The sequence below is a fragment of the Lontra canadensis genome, unplaced genomic scaffold (assembly GCF_010015895.1).
Source record: "Lontra canadensis isolate GAN:19392208 unplaced genomic scaffold, GSC_riverotter_1.0 scaffold12, whole genome shotgun sequence".
NCBI lineage: Eukaryota > Metazoa > Chordata > Mammalia > Carnivora > Mustelidae > Lontra > Lontra canadensis.
Window position 1 is genome coordinate 5,086,509 of NW_022631006.1, and position 27,703 is coordinate 5,114,211.

The window sequence follows — 27,703 nt, forward strand, 5'->3', positions numbered from 1 at the left end:
TCATTATTCACCAAACATTCAGGGAGACCAAGAGTTCTAAATTTACCCTTCTAGCATCCACAAAGCAAACCACTCAACTTAACTTTGCAAACTACTGAAAAGATCTCCTCTCCTTTTTCTCAGCTTTGTTACTCTGAAGTTTGGAAAGGCTCTCGGTCTCCGCAAGGTAAAAGGAGAAAGAGGACATAGTGATTTATTTTCCTTTATTTTCCCTCAAAATTCCAACTAAAAATGGCAAATGAGGACAAAAATCCTGCCACAAGTCATGGTTATGAAGGTGACTTCATTTTGATGAAAGTTGCAAATAGACAGAATATATTAACTCTGTTTTGAACCTTAAGACAACTCTTTCTCTCATCAACTGCAGTCTCAGTGGTAGAGTTGAATGGGGGGAAATATCAGTCATTTCAGTCCTCATTAAATTTTTGGCCACGAGCCATTGAACTAAATTCAATAAGCTGAAGCTCTGGAATTTACATTCATTCTTTAAACAAAGGCTTCATTTCTGGACAATGAAGTTTTGAGTACAATTTGCTCCCCTAACAGTAGAAGGTTCACAGGGAAGAAATTAATTGGACGTATTGTTCTTTTCTCTCCTTTCCCGCCCCCAATGTGTTAAACACTTCTACAGACCTCAAATGCAACTGTCCTTCATTTGCTGAAATTTAATTCAATTAAAATTACAAAACAGACACAGGGTAGATCATATTAGGAGTCAAATCTTAAAGAAAAGCCATCAAGCTGTAAATTGCTCATTGATCATCTAGTAGCTTTAATCTTAGTCATGCCAATTTCAGAGAGATCCCTGCACTTGGTCTCTGCTGGGGCTTAAAAAGTAATCTAGCCAATCGGATTCCATATCTTGTGGGGGTTCATTTCCTAGTATGAAGAAGAGCACGGCAGATAAGATTCTGACAGAGATAACCCCAACGTAGCGGAAAAGAAGTCAATTTGTGGCTTTTCCAGATATCAACATGCTATATCGAGGTTACTAATAATTCATGTCAAGCACTAAAGGAAGGAACTGTTACAGAGAGGGAGGAGACCAAGAGTGGGGAGAGTGGGGGCTGCGGCCCAACTCAGAATACGGAAGAAAACAGCACTAATATAAAGGCTAGTTCATGAAAACAAACATCGTATTGGTGCCTGTGGTACTTTAAGAAGAGATGTAACCTGTAGAAATCTTCACTATGGCGATAGTATTAACTTGTCTCATGTGTTTTAAGAGAGTAAAATGTGAACTTTCCCCACCCACTCACTGCCTCCTTTATAGAAGATGTACACAGAACATAATTTACACCATTTGGATGATGTTCCTGCATTCTGGCTTGTACTATTTCAGGACTATTTTATTATAGTGAGATGGAAAGAGTTACAGAATGCCAGTGAGAAAAAAAAGTGGGTTCTAACCCTAATTCTACCATTTACTACCCTCAATGTCTTGAACGAGCATCCTAATTTTTTGAGGTTTAACTTTCTCTTCTACAAAATATCCTGAGCTGGCTATTTGAATAATAAATGTGATGATGCTTTACAAAACTATCTCTCTGTATGAAGGCAGGAATGATCATGGGTGATGACAAGGCTGTTCATTAGCATTTTATAAAGAGATCGGGTCTTTAAGAACAGAGATAGGACTAGATCTTTCTGCAAATCTGCCATATTACAGAAGAAATGAACAGCTATTGAGAATACACTAAGTAACTCAAAAAGCTCTTTTGATTCATAGGTAGGCAAGCTGGAAGTGACCTGAGACATCATCTAGTCCAACCCAATTAGAAGACTGAGCTCAAAGCTAATTTGCTCAAATAACCCATGAAAGTGATGCAGACATAGACCCAGACAGACCGCAGTCTTCCTAAACTGGGCCCTGTACCATCCACACCAGACTAGGGAAGGTTTCATTCAGGGAAAAGAGACTGCAAAAACCCATGTGTGTTTGTGATGAAAGGGTGAAGGCCCAGTCTCCATGGGTAGCCAAAAGAATATATGAATATTTTGATGGAGTAGCTCTTTTTTCAAAAGGCCGTCATCCTAGACATTCATCATTTGTTGGAAGAAGCAAGGTAAAGCATAAACGGTGAACAGTGAACAGTGAGTGCTCCCAACTACTAACTAGAATTCTAGAGAAGTGGGATTGGGATTGCCAAAAGAACAAGGGGGGAAGTGGCCCAGTAGGTTTTATCCCACCTCAAAACTCTGCCTAGAAAGCTGCATTTAAGGAACTACACACTAGGCATTCAAGTAAAAGAGAGAACCCGGAATGGAGTATAAACTCCACTGTCTATCAAGTACTGAGGCACATTTTAGCCTCTTCAGCTCAACCCCTGAAAATGAAGTCCTAATGGTCTTTCTGGTTTTCCCTATAATTCTACCCTCAAGGAGGTCATTAGAGGCAGGCCTCTAGGACCACTACCTTCTCTCTTTTTCTTTTTTTTTTTTTTTTTTTTTTAAAGATTTTATTTATTTATTTGTCAGAGAGAGAGAGAGGGAGAGAGAGCGAGCACAGGCAGACAGAATGGCAGGCAGAGGCAGAGGGAGAAGCAGGCTCCCTGATGAGCAAGGAGGCCGATGTGGGACTCGATCCCAGGACGCTGGGATCATGACCTGAGCCGAAGGCAGCTGCTTAACCAACTGAGCCACCCAGGCGTCCCCCTTCTCTCTTTTTCAATGCATTATTTCTGGGAGAGTTTCAAGGTCAAGAATGATGAGAGGCAGGGTCAGGAGTACTTCGTCTGGCTCAGCTAGCCACAGTTGATAGAAACAAGCAGTCAAACCCTGGGTTGGAGGTATGTTGTCCTTCCCCTCTTGCATCCCTCTCAAGTCTTCACACATACATATACCAGCAGCTTAGCTCTCCCCCAACCCTCAGCAGCTTGGTTAAAGCCAAGAGACAGTAGGGGAGAGATCCACATATGTTCTGCTCTTCATATCTAATTAATTGACATAAGGACTACCCAAGGTGCATAACTTCTAGAGGCAGAGAAGGCAGCTCAACAGTGACAGCCAAGTGTGGTCCCTGACCATGGCCTCATCAGTATAGAGAATCTCTAGGGGCATCCTACAAATATTTTGAAAGGAGCCTGTGGCTTTCTGGGTTGCATCTGCTATGTATTTGCAGAAGCAAAGACTTTCAGATTCTCTCTCAGAATTATGTCCCATTTCTGAAAACTCACAAGAGAAAACCAACAGTCCCGATAAAACAGGAGCACCCAGTACCATTTGATCTGTTTCATAATTCATGTCGTTATCCTACCGCAGAATCAAACCCTCAAAGTGGCCCGACATTATTGGAGTTGTTCTATCCAAATTTGCTAGTCTAGCTTAAGGTAGAAGAAAGCAGGGTCGACCGGTGCCAACTTAAGGCAAATTAACAAATTCTGATTTGCTATGCAGTCATATGCCGAACTGGATTTTCAAGTTGTTGTTCAGAAACATTCTCAATAAATTATTACATTCTGCAAGGCAGAATTAGCAGATTGCTTATGGGTGTTCAGGGAGATTGGAGGGGGAGAGTGCATTGGAAGGGAATGAGAATGACTCAGTCCGCCCACATGTCTCTGATGTACTGGAAATAGGATCTTCTGAAACCAAGGGTCAGACTCTAACTGACGCTGCAAAAAAAAGTCCTAAGCCTTTTTAAAGTTGCCGAGTTTCCTTGGGTTCATACGTTTCCAGATCATACTTTAGCAGCCTGAAACTAAAAGGCAACCACTTCTGTTTATTTGGTTCTTGCATGATTTCTGCTGAGAGTCAACCTCATTTTGGCTCATTGGTTATTTTATAGAAGCAATGGGTGACCAAGACTGGCCGAGAGGCAACTCTTATACTGACTGCGTTCTTTGAATTTGTATTAAATTTTACCTGCTGCTCCTCTAAAAGAAAAATATTCCTTTGGTTTTTTACAAACCAGAGACCTTCGCTATTACATTGGTATCACATTTACAGGAACATCTCATCAAGATCTGCCTTTTCCTTTAAACAGGGCAGGGAGGTTACTCAATGGCACAAATATTTTTCCCTAACAACAATGGTCCTAGGAAAGACATTTATGAAATATAATGATTTCCTCAGAAACTGACACTGCAGGTGAGGAGAGGCCCTGCCGAGCATTCCATGTAAGGAGGAGGAGAAGCTCAGGTAGTGGATAAGAAAAGGACAAGGACCGATGCTGCCCACCCACTCTCCGGGAATGATGGAAAGATGTTAAAAGCATTCTGACCTGAGACATGTTCCAAAGGAAACTTTCCTAAGGTCAATTTTTTTTTAACCTGGTATTTGTGGCAGACTGCAAAATTCCTGAGGCAAGATGATTGAAGAAGAGTATTTTTCATCTACACAAAATAGGACCAATGCTGCCCACCCATGCTTCCAAGAATGATGGAAACATGCTAAAGGCATTCTGATCTGAGACACATTCCAAAGTAAACTTTCCAAGGTTAATTTTTTTTTTTTCTTTAACCTGGTATTTGTGGCAGATTACAAAATTCCTGAGGGAAGATGATTGAAGAAAAGTATTTTTTTAAATACACCAAATAGATATTTTCATATCACATAAATAGTAGAGAGTATTTCTGATGATTTCTTTAGAAAGGAAAATAAAAAGCAAGGCAGCTGCTACTTAAATTAACAAAGAAACAGAGCTACAGCCTTTTAAGAGTTCTTTCTAACATAATAGAGATACTTTTCCTTAATCTCTTTCAAAGCTATCATGAGAAAGCAAGGGTCATCATGAATTTTAAAGACTAGAGCACCCTAATAAAAATATGAAAAGATGTGAAAAATTAGCCAAATACAAACCATGGGGGGGGGGTTCTTATCGTTCTGAATTAGATTTATTCTTACAGTCTTCCACAGAAAACAAAGATTTTTAAATGTAACTAAGATAAATTCAAAACAAGTCTCTATTTATAGATCACATCTTTGATCTCTCCAAAGTAAGAGACCTATAAATAAGCTTCAAAGCATTATTTAATTTATCACTTCTTGACCCTAGATGAATATTTGAATCACCTGGGAGCTTTCAAAGAATGTGCTCATATTTCCCTTCAGATTAATTAGTATTTTTTAAAGCCCCTCAAATGATGCTAATGCACAGTCAGGTCTAAAATATACTAATTTACTTTCTTATTCTTTTTTTTTTTAAGATTTTATTTATTTGACAGAGAGAGATCACAAGTAGAGAGAGAGAGAGAGAGGAGGAAGCAGGCTCCCCACCTAGCAGAGAGCCTGATGTGAGACTCGATCCCAGGACCCTGAGATCATGACCTGAGCTGAAGGCAGAGGCTTAACCCACTGAGCCACCCAGGCAGCCCCTACTTTCTTATTCTTTGACAGTTATTTTATTTCTGTGGCTTTGTGTTTTTTAAGTGCTTTTCCAAAGATGTCCTGTTTGATCCCTACCTTCATATCCTTGTAATCTTCTAGATAATTCTATACCACATTCCATCCCCTAATCTTCTGGTTGGCCCTCTTTTCAATTTTGTCTTATAGTCCTTAGTCTATGACCACGTTTTCTCTCTTTATTCCAAAACTCTAATGTACCCATACTGCTACATTTATGTTGCCTTACAAATTACTCTCACCCAAACATTATGGCAAGGCACACAATAAAAAGCGAGTGACAGTCTCTCAAAAAGTAATTGGTTCCATAAATTCCTAGATGATATTGATGGTGGGAGTGTCTTACTAAATAATAGACTCTTGATAGATTTATCAAGAGTGGACTTAGATGGAATGTCCATTTCAGAAATGTTAGGCATATTGATTCCAATAATAAATTCTGATCTTAGCCTGAACCAGATACAGCAATTTGCTGTTAAATATCAGACGAACAAAGAATTTTGGTAAAACAGAGAAGCTTCTTGTGGGTTACCTAGTTCTACTGATGGTGTGGCTCATAATCCTTGCAGATAGAATAAAAATTTTCTACTTAAATAAGATTTTATGTTTCTCTAAGCCTAGAAGAGGCAGTGAGTTCCATTGACATTTGCCAAATGCTTCTGGTGGTTTTGTGTTTGTCACTGCAGCTCCATGATGAACAGATCCTATTTCAGTAGATTCCTTTGCAAAAGAAAGAAACTAGAGCTTCATATATGTCGCCCATATATGACAGATAAAACTATGGCCAAGTCTGAAATGCGCTAAGTTTTTTGCTTCAGATTCCCTTATGGAAAATGAGATTCTAATCCAATAGCTGTTCTTAGAATGACATGAGGGTCAAGTTTAAACAAAACCATGTGAACAGGTCAATGACTGGCACAAGGCAAACCTTAACCTTTCTAAAGGCATGGAGTTCATGTAGAGCTTTTATCTACCTAAAAAAAGGCCTAACAAATATTAGGGTCCAGAAAATCATCTAAAGTTCAGAAAATAGGCATTGGAGTCACTCAGCCCACTTAACATAGTTTATCCCAGGCAAACTATTTAATCAGTCTCCCAGTTTCCTTATCTTTAAAATGGATATAACAAGACACCTTACCTGGCTGGTAGGGAGGACATAATAGAACATACACATACCAGCATTTGAGGTAGTGTCTTGTTTATAAATGCACAAGAACACTCAAAAATTGTCTCTTATAATGTCAATACACAAAGCTCTCTATCTCTGTATTAAGCCACATGTGGCCACACAAATACACAAAGAAAGAAATATTCACACAAGAGAAAAATAAATTCATCCCATGTCTCTTCTTTCTAAAAACAGGGTCACACATATTTTCAAAACAGGAGGGGGAAAAGCAACAAGACTCTTACCATCAGTCACAGCCCCTCCCCCAGCTTTTCCAAAAAATGCTTTGGAAGATGAATGAAGAGGAAACAGCTCTCGCCAGTTAGGCCAGTGATGATAAACTATTGATTTGATCTGAGGACCACAAAATTCTTTATTAGGGTCTAGGTTAGCTGGGCTAATTTACAATGATTATTTCTCTTCCATGAATTAGCTAAATTAGTCCCAACTTAAGACATATTTCTGAGCTCCAAATGATCCAACTTGTCTGTTGATACTGATAAAATTTATGAACAAATGCCAAAGTTCCCCTCCCACTGATTTTGGAATGTATTAAAACGTTGAAAATATCACTCCATTGTATTTCTCTAACTTAAGAAGAAATGGTTAGAATTTCGGAGAAATGCCCAAAACATCCATGTGGTTTATATAGTGCTTCTTAATTTCCTCCAAGTTACAGTGTTCAGTGGCACAACTATATCCTAAAGTGAAAGACCTTCACTTAGTATGTGTTAAATGGTTATTTATTATATACTTGATAAACTTATCAAAAATTTTATGAAAATTCTTTGGGGTCAATCTGAGAATAAATAATTGAAGGATTTGAGACTCTCAGGAGGAAGAAGATAGAATCACAGAGCAGAGCATTAGAGTTATAAAGTTTAAAGTTATACTGCAATTCAGAGGAGAACATAGGAGTAGAATGGGAGTCATAAAACCCAGACAGATGTTCCAAAAAACCAGATGAGATGGATAGGAGAGCAAGGCTCCAGGTGAAGGTTCTCAGGGGAAGAAACTTAGACCAGAGTTTGGGGTGGGGGGACTCAAAGTACATATCACCATGCCTTCTTCCTTTTCATCATCTGAAAAGAGACTTGAGATTAAGTGACCTAAGAAAGGAATACATTGACCATGTTTCCTGAGTTGATTTTGAACAAAAAAATTTGATTTCTTTTGAATTAATCTGGTGAGAACATTTCAGAGTGTGCAAGATGTAGATAATTTAATTCCCCAAGTAATTTAATTCCCCAAGTAAAACACTTGAGCTGTTTAATAACTTGGTGTTATATTTGATTTTATAAAAATGAGTTCAGGTCAGGCATACTTGTTCTAACAATGAAAATCAATACTATGCATACTATACTAACATACATTTTACTAGAAAAAATTCAGCTCAACTCATTTGCCAAATTGTAACTAAGCATGTAGCAAGTGTAAGGCACAAGAGATTTTTAAATATTGTGCATCTTTAATACAGATATTTTATATAATATCTCATTAACGCATACAAAAAGACTAAGTTAAAACAAGATGACAAACAGATTAAGTAACTTGCATACAGAAATTATGAAGCTCTATTAGGCTCTCACTCCATGTTCTACGCTCTCAACCAGGTCCTAAGTAAGACCAAATCCCTTATTTTAAGTATCTTTTTTTTTAATCTTAAGTATCTTATACTCAAAAGAATAGAAAAGACAAGCATTCAAATGACTACATAAATTAGTGTAATAAGGTAGGTAAATACAAATTAAGTCATATCAGATGATCATGACATGACATATCTTATACTCAAAAGAATAGAAAAGACAAGCATTCAAATGACTACATAAATTAGTGTAATAAGGTAGGTAAATACAAATTAAGTCATATCAGATGATCATGACATGACTTCAGTCTGAATATAATATTTAAAGAATGAGCAACTGATATTTAAAAACAACCTATGCTGTGAGTTTTAAGCCAGCAGAATTCTAAAATTATATTCAGTGTTTTAAAACCAGAGCTAGTTTGCTGGTAAAATAATTGATACTAAGAAGTTAAAAGGCCCCTCATTAGTCACTGAATCCAGTCTCACTCCAAAATAAAAATTGTTCCTAAAGAAGTCCCGAAAAAGTGTCAGATCTTGGCACCTTATACTTCCAAATTCTAATTATGTCTTGATACCCGCCACATATTAAACAGAGAGAGGCCAACCCAGCTGGGCCTAAGTGAGTTCAAATTCTTTCCATTCTTTTGTAATTAAATGTTTCCTTAACAATATATTCCATTAACACCCAATCTACATATCAAATTCCTTTTTATCCCCAAAAGTTGCTTTACTATAAATAAAATTGCTTTATTAAACTCTTAAGAAACTGCAAGTTTGTTTGCTTGTTTTATTTCATATTCTCTATTCTCATAAGTAAGCACTTATTGAGCACCAACTAAATCAGAACCTCACACATTTGAGAGTGTCTAAAGTTATGATCCCTTTATGTATGGGCCCATTGGGAGCTCACAGTTTAGAGAGGCTAAAATAAATAAATAAATAAATAAATAAATTCCAATAACCATGGAAAGTACCAAAGATTCCAATAATCATATAAAAGTTTCATAAGAGTTTAAAAAAAAAAGGTTCTAGAGAAGAAGCCCTTTTTTATAGCTTTGCAGGATGAGAAAAACTTAGATTACCTGATAAATTACAATTTTAATCCTTAATTAACTATTTAATTCAAATGAATATTTCTTTTTCTAACTCCTATGGGCTCTGAAACAAAAGATGCAAAAGGAAATTGAAATACAATTTAGGGAGAACCAATTAAACCAATTTGTTTCATATATGCCCCCCCCCATGTTTCCCCTATTCCATGTCATTTCATTTTCTTGTAGATTTCCTGTAAGCTCTTATTTCTAATAAGCTAAGGAAACTAGATATCATATCATGCTCAAAGTCTTTATTCTATATTTTCAAGAATTCTGTAAAAGTTGGGTTCAGAACCACCGTTAGTTAAACAATACTCTCTACTTGACAAGCATGAGGATCAAGCCTGAAGCAAGTGGTTTAGAAAAGTTTATCAGGTAGAATGAGTCCAGCTTGACATGTAAGAAACAGTCTCTAAACAGTAGTCCCATTTGCAGGACATTATGCTGGAGCCAATGTCAATTTCCCCTCAATACAGAGATGGAAGCAGAGAGAATGATAATGGAAAAAGCCTTTCAGGCAATGTCAACATACACACACATGCACTAAACAATATTTCATTCAGAATCTGCAAATCACTGGAGCCAGACCGGGCAGATGAGAAAAGATTGCTTTATTTCTTACCACCTGGTCCAGAAACGCCAGATATTTACAACAATTTATAGCTCAGACAAGAAGAGCAAAGTGAATACAAACTTTTCCAGCAGAAAGCTGGTAAATCTCACAGGCTTTTACAAAAATGAGCTCAGCCTTCATTGAGCAGCAATATCTCAGAGGAGAGCCGGGAAGGAAGGGTTGGGCTGCAGGCACTAGGAATTTTACCAATCATAAGAAAGCTGAACTGAAGCAGAAGCAGTTGCAATACAAGGAAGTAAATTGTTCAGGGAGCAACCGTTCTGGTAATCCCATTTAAACATGGGAATTGTGTTTGCAAAATACCTGAAAGAAATCAGTATTCAGCATGCTTGTCCTGGAGGGTATGGAAATGCCCAGGACCACTGAAGGCACAGAAGTACCAAAGGACTAAAAAGATCATAAACGGGAGAACAAAATTCCTACAATGACTGCAAAGCATACTAGTGAGAAACTGCATAGGATAATGAGGAAAAGTGGTGGAAGGTTCTTTTCTTCCAGGTCTCACATTTGTAAAATTAAGACACTGGCTTAGCTGATCCCTAAAATATTTTTCAGTATTAAGATTCTATGAGTTCTGTGAAGTGCCACAACGGAAACTATAGAAAATAAACTTGATAGTATAAGCAGCAGCAATACTACTCAACCGCAGAGATAGGCATGGCTGAGGACCTTTTATGCTACACAGAGGACCCAACATTCAAGCAAGGTTGGTGCAACCCTATACTCACTCTAATTTTCCAAATGACATATTGTATTAAACTCTTAAGAAATTTACCATGTCCTATGTTGTATAACACATTGATGAATATCATGACTTCACAGCATTTATTACCCTAAGTCTTCACTAAAATCCTCCATGACTTCCATTGCCTCAAATGAGATCCCAAACTCCTGACCATATCCTAGAAGGCCCAATATGATCTGGCCCTTGGCTTTCTCTTCAACCTCACCTCCCCACAATCTCCCTCCGATTCACCTCATCTGGAATTACGGACCCTATATTTGTAGTTTGAGTGTGTCAAGCTCATCCCAACCTTAATACCATTTTCCTGGCTATTTCACCTGCTTGCATAGTCTTCTCCCCGCCCAACAAGAAGCCGGCTCCTTTACCTCATTTGTTTCACTCCAAATGTCACTTAACTAAGAAGCCATCCCTGATCCTCCCATTAGTCACTTCATCACATTGCTCTTGTTGTTTTTTTTTTTTCAGAGTACTTAATCATTCTCTGAAATTATTTGCTTACACATTTATATTCTGTCTTCCCCAAATAGAACATAAGCAGAATGAAGTCATAAATGTGATCTGTTAAATGTACTCCTCGACATCATAGATGCTCAAAAATTGTTTGTTGACTAATTAAAAAACAATTTAAGTATTAGCATCATTGTAGCACTTCCTAAGAAATCTCAGCTCAAAGGGTTTAAAGATCTGCTCAAGTTAACACCTCTCATAAGTAATGTAAGATCAGTGTCTGGGACTTTGTTTTTTTGTTTAATGATTTTTTTTTTTTAATTTACTTAAGGGCGAGAACAAGAGAGAGGAAGCTCTCAACCAGTGAGGGGAGGGGCAGAAGGAGGGGAGAAGAAGACTCCCTACTTAGCAGGGAGCACAATGTGGGGCTCACTCCCAGGACCCTGAGATCATGACCTGAGCCGAAGGCAGAGGCTTAACGAACTGAGCCACATAGGTACCCCTAGTGCCTGGGACTTAAAATAACCTTTTTACGCGAGGTTGTTCCTGCTTTTCTGGAGTTTTCCATCCAATTGATCCCAGAAGCCACCTTCATCATTCTTTGTAATTAGAGTGAACTACCTCAGTGTATTGGTAACCCTACTCTGTGCATAAAAGTGTCTATTTTCAAGTATATGTTGGAGTAGAGATGAGGTTCTAGGGAGGATATCTAATGATAAGACTAGGGATGAAATTTGATAATAATAATTAAAAATCATACTTTTCTATTGTGTGGAGAAAGAAAGGGACCAAGAGGTAATTGGGAAATGTCATTAATTTGAGACTCGGGCATATTTCAGTACTGACAGTCATTGGAATAATAGTCATGGATTTGAGATTCTGCATTCCATATATACTGAAATGTTTCAAAGCATGGGTTTCAAAGCCAGGATGTGGACCTTTTCTGCCATCTCTGTATGACCTCTGGCCTGTCCGTGCTTCAGCTGTAAACAGGGGTTACTTCCAGTACACCTGATGAAGAGTAAATGAATTTACAGATATAGAACTCTTAGGTTAGAGCCTGGCACAGAGTACCAACCAAATGTGTTAGCTATTGTTACAACCTCAGTTTACACTTTTCACCATGAAACCTCATTTGCAAAAGACACTGGTCATTTAATTTTTAGATGAACCTTTTTATACCACAACAATATCTATAGTGGCTGTGGCTCATTCACTCACATATCGCTGTATACCACCCAAAACTTTCTAAAATTCACTGTCAACTATACTCACATGGCTCAGGGAATTTCAGTGGGCTCTTACCCTCCATTCTAAATCCCTGGTCTCTGCCAGTGGCTTCAAGCTTTTGGCTTACTTTTAGTCTATCTCCTATGAACGAACTTCTAGGTTATACTCTCTACAAGGCTTTCTCTTTACGTGTGCCCCCTGGCAACCCTCTCAGTTTGTTCTTACTCCTTGCTGAGCATCTTGAAGGCTACCCTGGCTCATTCTGACTGTGGACAGGGGCATGATATCATAAATACTACAATAGGGCACCCTCAACATGGTATAGTTTAGTAAAATTGAGCCTGTATTCAACTTCAATGGGACTGAGTCAAGATGTCTAACTTAGAAAAGAACGGACATCACTTCAGACTGTCCTGTGAATTCGTATCCTTTTCTTTATATCAGATTCATAAATAATATCTTCCTTTCCCACTTTTTAGTATTATCACCCTTTAGCTAGAAAACATTTTCCAACAAATTCTTCTTCCATGTTTCTCTTCTGCTTCCTCAAAGAACTGTATGCTCAAAACGACTTTAAATATACTTGAAGGCTATAGAGGTCCACCCTATTTCCTGGATCTTCATCAAAATTCTTGGCTAGAGAGTATACTGCTCTCTCTATACTTTCAAACATTTCTATATTTTCTAACTCAGAATCTTTCACAAAATCACTTCCAAAGGTAAATTTTATCTAGGTGTTTCTAGGAAGCAAGAATACGTGAACTGAAATATCAGCATATGCTCTATAGTCTTGTTCTACAGTCTTACTTTTATTAAGAAAGTCTTCGGTGGAACAAATTATTCTGCTTTGAAAACTAGTCATCTAGGAAGCATAAACCTTAAAAAAAATAAAATAAAACTCTAGCTTCCCACAACTGTGTTTGCTAAGGGTATTGTATACTCTGTTCAGAGGGTGGTTATCCAAACCAGGTAGCATCAGTTTATCAATCCAAGTGTTCCATCTTGCAAAATGAGGAAATACCTTTAATGAGTGCATACATTAGAGCTACTAAAGGAAAATAGCTCCATTTCAAAATACACCTTTCCTATATAAGTATCTCATGAAAATGATGCTATGGTCCACGGAGAGCAGCCCCTTCTGCTTGTCAAATCAGATACATTCAAATCAGAAAAAGCACAGGAAAAAGCAGAGCCAACATATTACACAAAAACCTTTACCCAGTTACCTTAGCCATTCTTTGAAAAAGCATTATCAAATTAAATTTGAGAAACACGTAAGCTTAGTCACAATGAGCTACAATGCTGACATCACTGATATTTAATGGTAAAATTAACACAACCAGTGGGACTAAAAAATATATGGCAAAACCTTTCCACCAGAACTGAAATCAACCTTGGGTGAAGGGTTAGAAAGGGGGTTCTATATACTATTAGTTCTGGTACTGTCTTCTATCTACAGGGCTCACATTTTCTCTATTTAAACACGAGAGTTCTCCCTCCCTCAGCAAAAATCAGGACCAACAACAAAATATCATTTCCCTAAATGAGAGCAGAATGAGATTCATGACCAGAAATTGCTCAAAACAGGGGCACCTGGGTGGCTCAGTGGGTGAAGCCTCTGCCTTCAGCTCAGGTCATGATCCCAGGGTCCTGGGATCAATCGAGCCCCGCATTGGGCTCTCTGCTCAGCAGGGAGCCTGCTTCCCCCTCTTTCTCTACTTGCCTCTCTACCTGTGATCTCTGTCTGTCAAATAAATAAGTAAATAAAATCTTTAAAAAAAGAAAAGAAATTCCTCAAAACAGTCACTAGTCAATAACCATAGAGACAGTTAGGATGATGATCAGTGAAAAGATTTTGGTTTCGAGGGATTCACTTTGTAAGACCTCTGTTGTCCATTAATGTATGTTATTTACACCATGGAGTAAATCGCAGCCCGAGACTGCCTGTTATGGAAGCAGGGTGCCATCTGTCTCAAGGGAGCATAGTGGACTCAACACAGATGACACAATGTTCAGGGTAGAGAAACACCAACAGGATCTGCTAACATCAACGTCCTGTAACCAAATATTCAGGTATGTATGCACTTATCCCTCATGAAACCCTTCTGAATGCCAAGTACGGAGCTGGCTGCTAAGGGCACAGAAATGCATGAAATGTGATCTCAACCTGGACAAATCCACAATCCAGTAGATGACACACTTGTAAACAAATGGCCTCAGGTATCACAACAAGGATATGCACACGGGACCATGGTGGGTTAGATATTAACTAGGCTGTGCTTAAGTTCTCATGAGGTGTGGGTCAGCAAATTCTTCAGAGAGAAGGGAGTACTTAAACTTGTTCTTAAAGTATAAGGAAAAACTCCATCAACTGGTTGGAAAAGCACTCGAAGCAGAAGGCAAAACAGGTGCGAAGGCACGGAAGCCTAAATGTGCACACTGTGTTTGAGAAATTGGAATTGTCTGATATGAGTGGAAAGGCAGCGAGTAAGGATCACCACATTATATTGAATCAGGGAGGGCCTAATACATAAAGTAAAGTTGAGTGGTTGTTTGGTTTTTTTGAAGATTTTATTTATGTATTTGTCAGAGACAGGGAGAAAGAGAGAAAGCACAAGCAGGGGGAGCTGCAGACATAGGGAGAAGCTGGATCCCTGCTGAGCAAGGACCTGGATGTGGGACTCAATCCCAGGACCCTAGGATCATGACCTGAGCTGAAGGAAGATGCTTAACCAACTGAGCCACCCAGGCATCCCAAAGCCATTTGAGTTTTACTTGGGGGTGGAACAGTACTATCAGATCTGGGCTTTGATCGCTGACATCATGTATGATCATTTAGGTTGGGTCAACACCAGAAATAGGAAAATCAGGAGAATTCTGACATAATTTTGAAGAGAATACAAATTAAAGAGAGGACCCATATGAGATGTTTACAAGGCAGAAATTGAAAACTTAGTAACCAATTGGATATGGGAAAGAATGAAGAAGAAGAAAGAAATGTGTGGCTTGGGTGGCTGTGTGGGTGGCATTAATTAGGACAGGAGGAATAAAAATTATGAGCAAGTGAGTGTCCCTGTGTGAAAGAGGGGGAGGGTGAAGGGGAAAGGGAAAGAGAGAGAGAGACAGAGATAGAGAGTTTGGGACAGAGAGGAATTAAAAATCATCCCTGCTTTGGACATGCTGAGTTTGCAGAGCTGCAAGACTCCCAGAGGACATGTTCAATAGGCCACTGGGCACACGAATCTGGAACATCAGACCACAGTGACGGTTACAGTTGCATAGACCTGGAAGGCATCCATATGCAGATGGCCCCAGAAGCCTAGGGCAGGAATGGGGCATCTCTTCCCTGAGCTTCCACTAAATTATTGGGTCCATTGTCCATTTCTTCTTTTTCTTCTCCTCACTATTTTCTACCCTTTGTGTTTTTACCAAACATATATTCTTTAGCTGGTTCTCCTCTTCCCCCTTAATTCCTTTCCAGCATCAAGTATGACTCTCGAGCATGACTCTTCCTTTTGATCTTACTTTTATCTTTATCACTCTTCCATCTTTCAGTTTTTTCTTACTTGTTTCCAATAATTTTTCCCCTGTAATAAAAGCCTTCTCCCTTAACACTACTCCAAATATGGAATGACTAAATGAGGAACATTTTTTTTCTTAATTTTAACATTTTATCATGTAGAAGTCATACATAAACAATATACATAGTATTCTAACAAACACCCATATGCTTCAACAAACAGCTATATTTTTAAAAATAAAACAAAATCAGCACATGAATACCACAATCACATATACCTCATTCTTCTTCTGTACCAGAAAATAGCAAGGATGGCTCCTGTCCACGGATGTTCACCTTGTTTTCATTCTTGATCTCCTGCCCTGTGTCATGCACTATTCAGGTAAACTTTCCACTTCTTTTATCCTTCTAACTATCTTGTGGGTAGTCAGGTGCTTTTACTCTACTCATCTGACACGAACAAAAACTGAAGACTCGGATTTAATGATTTGTCCAACGTCACACACAACAAATCAGTGTCTGAGCCAGAGAATTTTGATGTATTCCTTCAAACCTGCCTCAGTGCTTTAAATTCACTGGAGGGGCGCCTGGGTGGCTCAGTCGTTAAGCATCTGCCTGCAGGTCAGGTTATGGTCCTGGGGTCCTGGGATCAAGCCCCACATCGGGCTCCCTGCTCAACGGGAAGCCTGCTTCCCCCTCTCCCACTTCCCCTGCTTGTGTTCCCTCTCTTGCTGTGTCTCTCTCTGTCAAATAAATAAAATCTTTAAAAAAAAATTTTTTTAAATAAAAATAAAAATAAATTCACTGGAAACTCTGTGAACATTAGTTGATGATAATTATATTACCCTTCTATAATGACATCCTTCGCCTTCCTCTTATTCAAACAATTCCTTGAGTCAGCATTTTCTGAATCCTTAGAAGAGCTGCTGGTGAATTTAACATACCCAGTTATTTAAAAGCCAATTAGTTGCAGGTAAGAACAAATCTTCCTTGACAATGCCAGTGGTTAGATTTTAGATTTCGGCTCAAAAGATTTCAGTGTCACTATTAATCTAGGTGATCATCTGGAACCTCAAAAACTCTAAAACTTCCTTCCCAAGATCCTGGGATGCCCAAACGAATTCAGAGGCCCAGGGTCCCCAGCCAGGAAAAGGAAGAAGCTGCTGAGACAGGATAAGAGCTCTTCTTCTGCATGTGGTCTTGATCCTAGCTCTCCAGTCTCAACCTAAAAGGAGAAGTCTTTCCTTCTCCAGGCCCAGGTCAACTCTTATGGCCCCTGGACCAAAAAGCAGAGTTAGAGTTCATTGTGCTCTGGGGGACGAGCAGAAAGTGAGATTAGGGAAGAAAGAACTTATACTCCAAAGGAACTACAAGGTTATGCCAATTCACACTGGCAGAAACCTGAGTAATATAGATGTAAATGGATTCTCAGGGTGTTAAACCAAGGAGGATAGAATTTAATATTGGATCAGGTTGAATTTACTGATATGGGTGCGCTGCCAGACATTCTGGATTTCACATGTTACCTCTAGCAGTGGGAAGTGCCTATCGCAGTTTGCTTGGTGGGGTTGAGAGACCGGAACTTCCTTAGCATAACGTAAAGGAAGGAAACAAAAAGTGAAGAATATAGGAATGTTGCAGTGAATTTATCATATGTGACTTGAATAGCTCCCAAACCGCTCTATCTTTCTGGCAGGACCAAAAAACACTTTCTTCATTAAAATATTGGCAATCATTGATGGGAGTATTAATATCTTGGAAAAGCTCTGTGGGACCTGATCTGTATAGGGCAGGAGGAAGGTAGGATATGGCACTATTGAGATGTCCTCCCTGATTTTAGAAAAGATAAGGGGATCTTGGAGAGGCGAAGGCCAAGTGGCAATGGTTAACAATGAGAACTAAGATAAATATAATTTCCATAATGAGCAGCAGAAAACAGACACCAAATGATAGCCTGAATGTTTTGACCCTCATGGATCTGACAGTGGCTCACTAATGATGGCTTTTCTAGGAATGAAAGAGATGAACATGGCATTTCTAAAATATTTCCTGATCTGTATAACAGAAATCTCAAGTGCAGGAACTGAACTTAAAGTTCCACTATGGAGAGTTGAGACCTCTTGTCTAGTTTCCACCATGAAGCAAGTTCATGGATTTTGAGCTTCTTGATTGAGAAAAACGTTGGGCCTCCTTAAGGAAGGGCAATGTAATATTGCACAATTATGTACTGAAAATCTTTTCCAAGTCTTTCCATAAAGTAACTGCAAGCCATTTTCTAAAGTGACCATGTACCAGAAAAAAGGGAAATACCAAGATCTTTCAGGGGTTTCTAGTCACAGGCTCTGAATTAATGCTATTTCCTGGGGATCCAAAGCACTATTACGGTCTGCTAGTAGAAGAGGGGAAAACAGTGGTGATACCTGGAGCTTTGTCTCAAGTTTTTCCTGCTCTGAGCCTGGTAGGTCCACAGATGACCTTGTAGTTGCATACATGGTTCCTGAGAAAGTAACTGAAATTAAGTTGCCTAGCTCTTGGCAGAATCCTCACACTGGCTTCCAGCATTCATATACTTACAAATGGAGAGACAGAGGGTAAAAGTGGGAATGGATCCTATACAAGAAAATTTCGTTTTCACCAAAATATCACTGGCTTATAAACAGTACATCATGCTACAGCATTGCCTAAGTCAATTATGTTTTAAAATATAAAATCTAGAAATTATTCCCTGACACTAGAACCAATGAAATAGATTTTCTCATTTCTGTACACTAAAAACTCTGCCAGCGTTTGATCACCACATTGACAATGACAGTTTCAATATGATCTCTGCTTTCATCCCCCAAGGACAGCTAATATTTCTGATTTTTGTTCTTCTGTCTCTGCTAGACACTCTATATTTTAAGTCAGTCTTGTAGCCCTTAGAAGCAGGTTCACTGATTAAACCATGACAATTTACTTTCTATGTCAAAATATATTACTTTCAACTGAGACCATAAGTCAAATTGATTGCGTCCCCTCCCTTAATAAAAGAGTAGATAATACATACTTGCTCACTATCCCTCTCAGCAATTTTTTAAGTTACCACATAAGAATTTTGACTTAAAGAATCAGAATATTTCCAGTGGCACTATATGAGAACAATTCATAGGTTTTCAGTAGAATCTTTTTGTGCATGCAAATACAAAGTAAAATTTGGTACATTGAAAGCCATATAGAATCAAACCCCTAAGGGGAAAATTTACTGCACTGAATTACAATGATAATTTCCTTTAAAACATTCCATCTTCATCCCTCAGGAAGATAAAAGCAAATTGAGAAATAGTTAAATTTTTAAAAACTTCAGAAAGCCTTACATTATGTAAAATACAGAATTTCAAAAAAATAAACCACGCTCTAGGGTTATACAAAAGAGGGTCTTCTATACAGCATCATCTGGGAGAGAAGCCAGTAAATAATAAGACAGAGTCACATTAATAACTACTTTTTCAGATTTTTAAGAAATCATATTTTCACATGTTATCTCTGTCTCTTGTACATTCAAAGCTAATAGCAACAGAATCTGATATTAGAGCGTAGTCATGGCTTAAAAATGAAAATTTGTAATAAGAGTTTACTAGACCAGACTCGTCCTTATTTTCATATATTATATATCTTAAAAATACGGAAAAAAATTCATTGTGAAAACACTTTCAGGGGTGCCTGGGTGGCTCAGTTGGTTAAGCATCTGCTTTCAGCTCAGGTCATGATCCCAGGGTCCTGGGATCAAGCCCCTCATTGGGCTCCTTGCTCAGCAGGGAGCCTGCTTCTCCTCTCCCTATGTCTGCTGCTCTCTGTCAAATAAATAAGCAAAATCTTGGAAAAAAAATTTTCATAAGGAAAAAATTTTTATCCTGAGACCTAAAGGATTATAAAATCACAAACTATATGTTATCTTTCAAAAACTATCTTTAACAATATACCCTCAATATTTCATACATGTTCTCTATTGCTGTGATTTTTCTTTACACATGAACACAGTGTATGTGAGATTGAAACTGGGTTCAAAGCATATGAGATTGTGGCTAAAGACTCTTACTTCAAGCCTCCAGCTAATAATTTCCAGCTTTGTCTACATTAGTTTAATTTTGTGAGACTAGGTATTTTAGCAATAACAGGAACATCTTAACTTTCGTTAGTCCTCATGTTCCCTAAAAAATAAGGGCAAATTAAAATAAAACTCCCAAATAATCGTGACCTTTGCTAGTGCTAATAATTAATACTCAGAATATTATATTTTTATGAGCACTTATTTTATGTTAGAACTATATAAAACCTTTTTGCATGCATTAATCCATTCAATACTGAAATATAGTGAGATGCTATAATTACCCAATTTGAAACTGAAGCTTAGCAGAGAAAATTGCATACGATTTCACAGCAAGTAAACAGAGGAACCACTTAGAAAAATAACATAATTGCTGGTCACCTCTGTGTAGTATTTTAAAAAATGGATTGTCCAGATGATATATTGAAAGTATGAATTTAGCATAGGTAAGGAAGTTTAGGGGTAATATATTGATTGAATTAAAACCAAGTATACGAATGTTGAATGTATAAAAGTTGAGAACCGTATCTTTTTTTAAATAATTGTAACACATTACAAAGAGATATTTATTATCAGTCTGAATATTAGTTTTGGTAGAATTTCACATAGTAATTCAGCTCTTAAATTTCAGAATCTGTTTGTCCTACCCAGTTATCCAATACCTGAGTCTTCCAGGAAAGCAAAGCATGTGTTGAGATTATTAGTTAATTCAATGAAGAAAAATCTTATACAAGGAATAGAGATTTTATGCTAAATACTCTAAATCTATTGTCTAACCTAATATATATTGTTCTATTACATGTAACAAAAATAATAATATATATAAGGCATCTAAGTCATGAAGTCGTGACTTAACTTGGATAATCTGACTAAAAAGACTGGCACTAGCTGGTCTTTGGTGTGTATGTGATAATTGTATCAATTAAAATACTTTAAATGCAGGGTGCCTGGGTGGCTCAGTTGATTAAGTGACTGCCTTTGGCTCAGGTCATGATGTCGGGGTCCCAGGATGGAGTCCAGCATCGGGTTCCCTGCTCAGTGGGAAGCCTGCTTCTCCCTCTTCCACTCTCCATGCTTATACTCTCTCTCTTTCTCTCTCTCTCAAATAAATAAATTCTTTTAAAATAAAATAAAATAAAATAACTTTAAGTGTTCACTAATATATTTCTGAGATAAATATTAACATTTCCAAAATTTACATTATAGTTTAAACACCAATTTTTAAAAATTAGTTTCATTTTGACTCTAGATAAATTGTTTTAAAAATAAGCCAGAGAAAAGTGTGCAAACCAAATTTATATATGGTATCTACTTAATGGTAGAAACTTGAGTGCCTTTATTTAAAAATGTTTATAGACTTATGCAGGGTCACCTCGGTGGCTCAGTAGGTTAAGCACTGGACTCTTGGTTTTAGCTCAGGTCGTGACCTTGGATCCTAAGATCTAGCCCCCAACAGCCTCTGTGCTCCGCAGGGAGTCAGCTTGAAGATTCTTCCCCTCTGCCCCTCCCCCTGCTCCAGCCTACACATGCTCACTCTCTCTCTCTCAAAAGAAAGAAATTTCTTAAAAAATATTTATAGACTTACATATCACTTTCTAAATATTTTCTCACCTTTAAAATACTGTGATGTGTGCATATACGGTAAAATGTAAACTATGGTAATATTTCTGACTTAACATGCTTTTTCAACCCAACACTCCTAGTCAAATCTCATGTATTTGTTTATGTTGTCTATAACCTAATCCTCAACTACAATGGGTTCAGATGTCTCTTCTTGGCATTTTAAAATTTATCGAATTCACATATGTGCTTGAGTGAGGCTCAAACTCCATTAGCCCTATTGGACCTAACACTCCCCTTTCGTAATATACATTTTTGTAATGAATACTCATAAATAATATGACTTATCTATACCCATAGTTACTAAATATATAATAAATAAAAGGAAAACAATGTATAAGGTACTGGTATAAACTGGTATTTTGAGATAGAAGTTCTCAGACATAGCTACACTGTAATACTGCAACTACCTGTGAAGACATAATGAAGAAGTCAGATTCTTGCACCTGCACATAGAATCCCCATGAATGGGGCATGAGCGGTAAATGCACACTGATGAGCTGGAGTGCACTGCTCAGATGTATCCAGTACAAAAAGCAGGTGTTCCGTTGATGGCATGACATATCAAAATGGAGATCACTTCTTTGTAAAATTAAAAATAAGGCAATATACAATTCTTCAGTAGTATTTTCAACAGTAGTATTTCTGGAAAATTCAGTTTATATAAAAGCTCTGAAAACAAAAACATCAAACTTTGTTGCTATGTAAAATTGAGTTACATTCTAGGCTCATATCATTATAAAGGGGATTCTCACCTATGTGAATGACCAATAGACTAGTCCATAGGTGAACAGTGCGGATAGGGGAGAGTCTATATTTAAACAGCTGTCCTGGACTTGGCAGGACAGCTAATATCTCACTCCATCCATCAAACACCAGTAAGTTGCCACAGTTGCAGTGATAACCCTATCTCTAGGGGGTCATAATGGCATTGTTGAGAACCACTGGCTAAATCATCTTGCTTATCTGTGTGATCTAAATTCAATAAAAAGCTACCGAGACCATGTTTTTGATGAGTTGTAAAGTTCTAACAATGAATGTAATCAAGAGTTAGAAAACCACTGTCCGTGTGTGTTTCACAGTTCATGATAATTTGCTGTCTCAAGAACAGAGCATAAAAGCAAAATCAAATTTATGGGTTTAAGTACCGTTATTAACACTTTTATGCAAGTGAACCAAGAGTGAAGTCTAATTAAAAATGGCTTCTAGTGGGGCAGTACTTTTATTTCGGAATCTCACTTTGAAATACATTTAGTATCCTGTTTATCACCTGAAGCCTCTATTCCAATCTACTTGCTTGAATGGCTCAATTGCATTTCATGGCACTTTTAAAGCTTAATTAAATTTTTGCAACAAGGCAGGTCTGCCCTTTAAGGCAAGGCATTTCTTTCCATCAATCTGAATTTCATACCAAAAAGAGCTTGCAAGACTTTCTCATTTCTGGAAAGCAAATACCACTTGCCCATAAATAAATAAATAAATGTTAGCTTCTTGTGGCTATTTTTGAGGGAAAAATCGTTTGTGGCAGTATGAATGCATTTGAACTTAGAGGAAAAGGAACAGAACATCTCATCCCTCGAGACACCATCTATTCCTAGAACCCTCTATTTCATCAAAGTCTAGATGATGAAAAGGTCTGACTAATATTTGAATCAAAATGGCTTGACTTTAGCTTTACGGTTCTTCTCCCGTTTAGATTATGTTGCCAAGACCAGAAAATCTAATGTATCTAGAAACAAACCTGAGTTTAATAAAGTGATTCTTGTCTCTATATCTAATTTTATCAACCAGAAGAAGCCAATTTCTTCTTCCATTTGTATTTGCTTCTGTATTTTTGTGGCAAATGATACTACCAGTATTCTCTATTTTTGTGGCAATGTCAACTATGAAGCTGCAGCAGTAGGAGGAAAAGCCATAGATAAGCAACAAGCTCCCTGCTACAGTCACCCCAGACTGCTAATCATTTCTCCTTATCCCGATCCCCACACATGGCAGAGCTGACCTTGCCCCAGTCCCCAAAATAATCCATCAAGCAGGCCCATCCTTGGTGCCAGGTGTCCAGCTGTTTATGCCAGGTACAAGAAGTCATTCTTAATACCTTCTTTCCCCTTACACTATCCCTCTGATATTCAGTTCATAGAGTCCATGCAATTTTACCTGGGAGAAAGTTTAGATCCACCCATCTTTTGCAGCTGCCCATCTTTTGCAATATAAGCCTTTCCTAAACTCCCATCATTTCTTGGTTGACAGATCACACTAGCCACCAAATTGGTCCATGGATGTTCCTCCATGCCCTCTCCACAGTATTGCCATAATGCATGTCTAAAAATATGATTTCACTGCTTAAAAGGCATTGATATATTACAATTGATTCACCAAAAAGTCCTTTATATGTACTACGAAGCCCTGCCTCAGTGGTCTCTATCTACCATTTCCACATCACTCCATTGGTGGCTACTTCTGCTTGTTCACATGGTCACATTTCAGTCCCTCACTCCTAACCTGCCTCCCTCCAGAGCCTTGAACATGCCATTTGTTCTTCCTTATCTGGGGAGATGGCATATGAGAACAGAAAGAACTGGACTAGAACAGTTGTCCAGGTTCATATGTCTGGGGCATCTTTACAAGCTGTATAATTTTAAACCCTCTGTGAGCTCAAGTTGCAGGATCTGTTATATGGAGATAAATAACAGAGCCTAGATCATAAAGTTATTCTCAAAAGAAACAGATTTCATACCTTTAAAGCATTTAGGAATCATCTGGTATGTGGTGAGTAGTCAGTATTGTCGAATGTCATCCCTCCTCCCTTCACCTAGTTAATCCCCCACTAACCCTTCAGATCTCTGCTTCTGTGTTGCTGCCTAATGGAAAGATTTCCTGATTGTCCTAACCTAACCAGGGCACGCTCCTTGCAAAGAGTCCATCAGCTCTGTGTAGCTCTCTTTCACAGGGCTTGTTACTATTAGAGTTTTGAATTTGCTTATGTTAATGTCTAATTAATGTCTAAATCTTCACTAGATATAAACTCCTCAATGACAGGAAATGTTTTTAGTTTTGTCCAAAAGTACATCCCCAGTAACTAACACAGTGCCCAGAACCTAATAGCACTCAAGAGTTGCTGAATAAATGAATGTTCTACCTTCTTCCTTGCTTGCCTTGCCTCTCCCATCATGTGATTTCAATGTATCTAATTTAGTGGTCTTCCCAGAACCTCCCACATGGGATTAATCTCTCTATTTTCCACTTGCTCATTACTATATTTCTCCTTTAGAATAATAATTATTGTCAGGGCGCCTGGGTGGCTCAGTCAGTCAAGAGTCTGCCTTCAACTTAAGTCATAATCTTGGGCTTTTGGGGTCAGGTCCCCACATTAGGCTCCCTCCTCAGCAAGAAGTCTGCTTCTCCCTCTCCCTCTGCCCCTCCCGACCTCCTGTACAATCTCTCTCTCAAATAATTTTTTTAAAAAAGAATAATAATCATTGTCTACCTTGTATCAAGTTACATTTGGTGTATATTCATGTATCTCTCCCCTGTATCCCTTTAAATTGTCATTAGAATTGGTTTCTAAAATTTAACTTGGTTTCTAATATTGAAATCTAATGTAGTTAAAGCTTTCTGATGATTTCCTCAGACAGTAAAGGCAGCCTCTTCAGCCTGTTAGGCACACAATTCACAACCTGACCCCAGCCAGTTGTTGTTTTTTTTTTTTCCCAGCCTATATTACATTTTACAACCTCTAACCCTCATTCCATATTTAGACAGGAGTTCTTTATATGTTACCTTTATGGATAATCATGTGTATCACATCTCACAGTAAAAATAATAAACAAATAAGATAGATAGATAAACAACCTCCCCCCCCATAAACCCCCACATTTTTTAAAAAAGGGTTTCCTCGTCTAGTTCTAGACTCCAGAATAAATGAAACCTGGAGCCTTTCCTATGAGATGCTGACTCACTGACAAACGTGGTGTTCCTTTTTTTATAACACTGGACATCTGAAACTTGTGTGTGCGTAAACACATCACAACATTTGTGAACTCAAAAATCACGTGGAAAAAAAATACTGTTTTCCATGAATGGTCAGTGTGGTAAAATGTATTACTGTTTTCATTTCTTCTATTCTCTCTGGTTTGCATTTCTACCACTGAAGATGAGGGTACTCCCTCCCGCACCCTGATGTCTGGCACGGCCCCATAGCTTGCTCTGACCAATGAGTTGGAACGGACAGCTTGTGATCTTAGACGCCAGTCCTTAGCAGACATCACTGCTATTCACTCACCTCTGAACTTCTGTCATCACCTGACTCAGCATGTCCCGGCAGATCTACTGGCCCCAAGAAGACAGGGTGGGAGACACCTGCAACAGATGAGCCCTTATTGAAGCTCGGAGTCACCAACCAAACCCAAACTAGAACTATGAAGCCCCAGGTGACCTGCTTGTGAAGCCACTAGATTTTGTAGTAGTCACATAGCTTGTGAAGCCACTAGATTTTGTAGTAGTCACATAGCATATTGACAAGAACTAATAAACATAGTTACCTCAGTAATCCTGGGGGATATTTTTTTCTTTAAATACTTGCTATATTTTCAAGTTTATGATCGGTCCTTTGAAAGCCTGGATTTGCGATCTTAACAGGTAAGGTTTGTTTGTTTGTTTTCCTTTGAAAGCTTTATTCCTGAGTCATCCTTGATAAGAGCAATCCATGAAACTGCATTCAAAATCAGTTTTTAATCACTGTAGAGAGTTGTTTATTCCTGAACAAAGTTTGTCTCTCCGATGTTCTCCCCTTGGAATGAGTTCTCTCCTAGGAGATGCCTGAATCCCTTGTTTAAACAGACTTCTGGCAGGCTGTTGTCCTTGAAGTTAAATTTAAATTCTTCCTCCACTGGCTCAAACCACACGATACAGATAACATTTGTTGTCCAGTTTCTGGTCCTTATTTAGAAGTTCTTTTATGTGATGAGTTTATTTTCCCAAAATGTCTGCAAATATTTCCAGTTCTACATACTCTTATCGACCCTTGTCGCTCTCTCATCAAGAGATATAAGCTATAGCCCAGCCTCCGGAACCTGGACAGAACTTTGTGACCGCCTTGCCAAATAGAATGAAACAGAATGTCTGACTTCCATAAGAGGTAATACACTTTCTGCCTGCATCTCTCTCTCAGAGCCCAGTCACCATGTCACATGTCAGTACATGCTGGTGTTCCAGCCAACAGTCCCTGCTAAGGCACCAGCTGACAGCCAGCATCAGCCATCATACATGTGAGTGAGTGAGTGAATCTTTAAACGATTCCAGTCCCCAGTATCTGCTTTCATCAACTTCTCAACTAGGAGAGCTTGTATCTGCCCTTCTATTCAACTGGGGGCCAGGGGTACCCATGTCTGTGTCAGCCACAGACTCCAGTGAAGAGTAGCCCTGGGCTCAAGGAAATGCAGGGAAAGGAAAAAGAGAACAAAAGAAGCTTCCCCCCCCCTCATCTGGCTCCTGCTTTCTGTCGCCCTTCATCCTTGGAAGCTCTCCCCACTTTTACCAGCTCAGTGCAAACAGTAGGTTCCCCAAAGGTTTATCCTATTTGTTCTCTTAGTTCCTGAACTCTCCATTTTCCTCTGACTTCTGCGGATTTCTCAGTGTTCATTTTAATGCAAAGAGACAGCAGCTCATGCTCATTCACAATCTGGGCAATAGATACATGTTAAAAGAAAAAAAAAAAACACACAGATAACAGAAACATCCCTTTATCCATTAAACAGTTTACACTTTGGATACCTATTCGGAGTTGATCAATTTTCCAAATATTGCCTTGACAAGATAAACCTATTCAGTGTGCACATAGATAGATTCCCAGGGCTGTCTTTGCAGTCCCAGTTTAAGCGGGGTGCCTGGTTGGGAGAACTACTGTCTCTTGGTCAGATGTACAGTTGGTCAGATGTACAGTTGGTTCCACCCAAGTTTACATTTCTGAAGTCCAACTCTATTCAAATAGACCCCTTTCAGTGGAGTTTGATACACAAACCAAACCCCACCTTAGATAAACCAGTGACAAATACATCAAACAGTTACATATTTCAAATGTTCTCCTACTTCATTGGGAATCAACTCCTAGTGACGCTGACTCAAGCTCCCCAGTACTGCCCTAGTTTCTAGCTTTTCTTCTGTGTCTTCATGTCTACTTTCTTGGCAACTTTGTGGAGGAGAGCTTTACCGGTCTTCCAGAATATATCTTG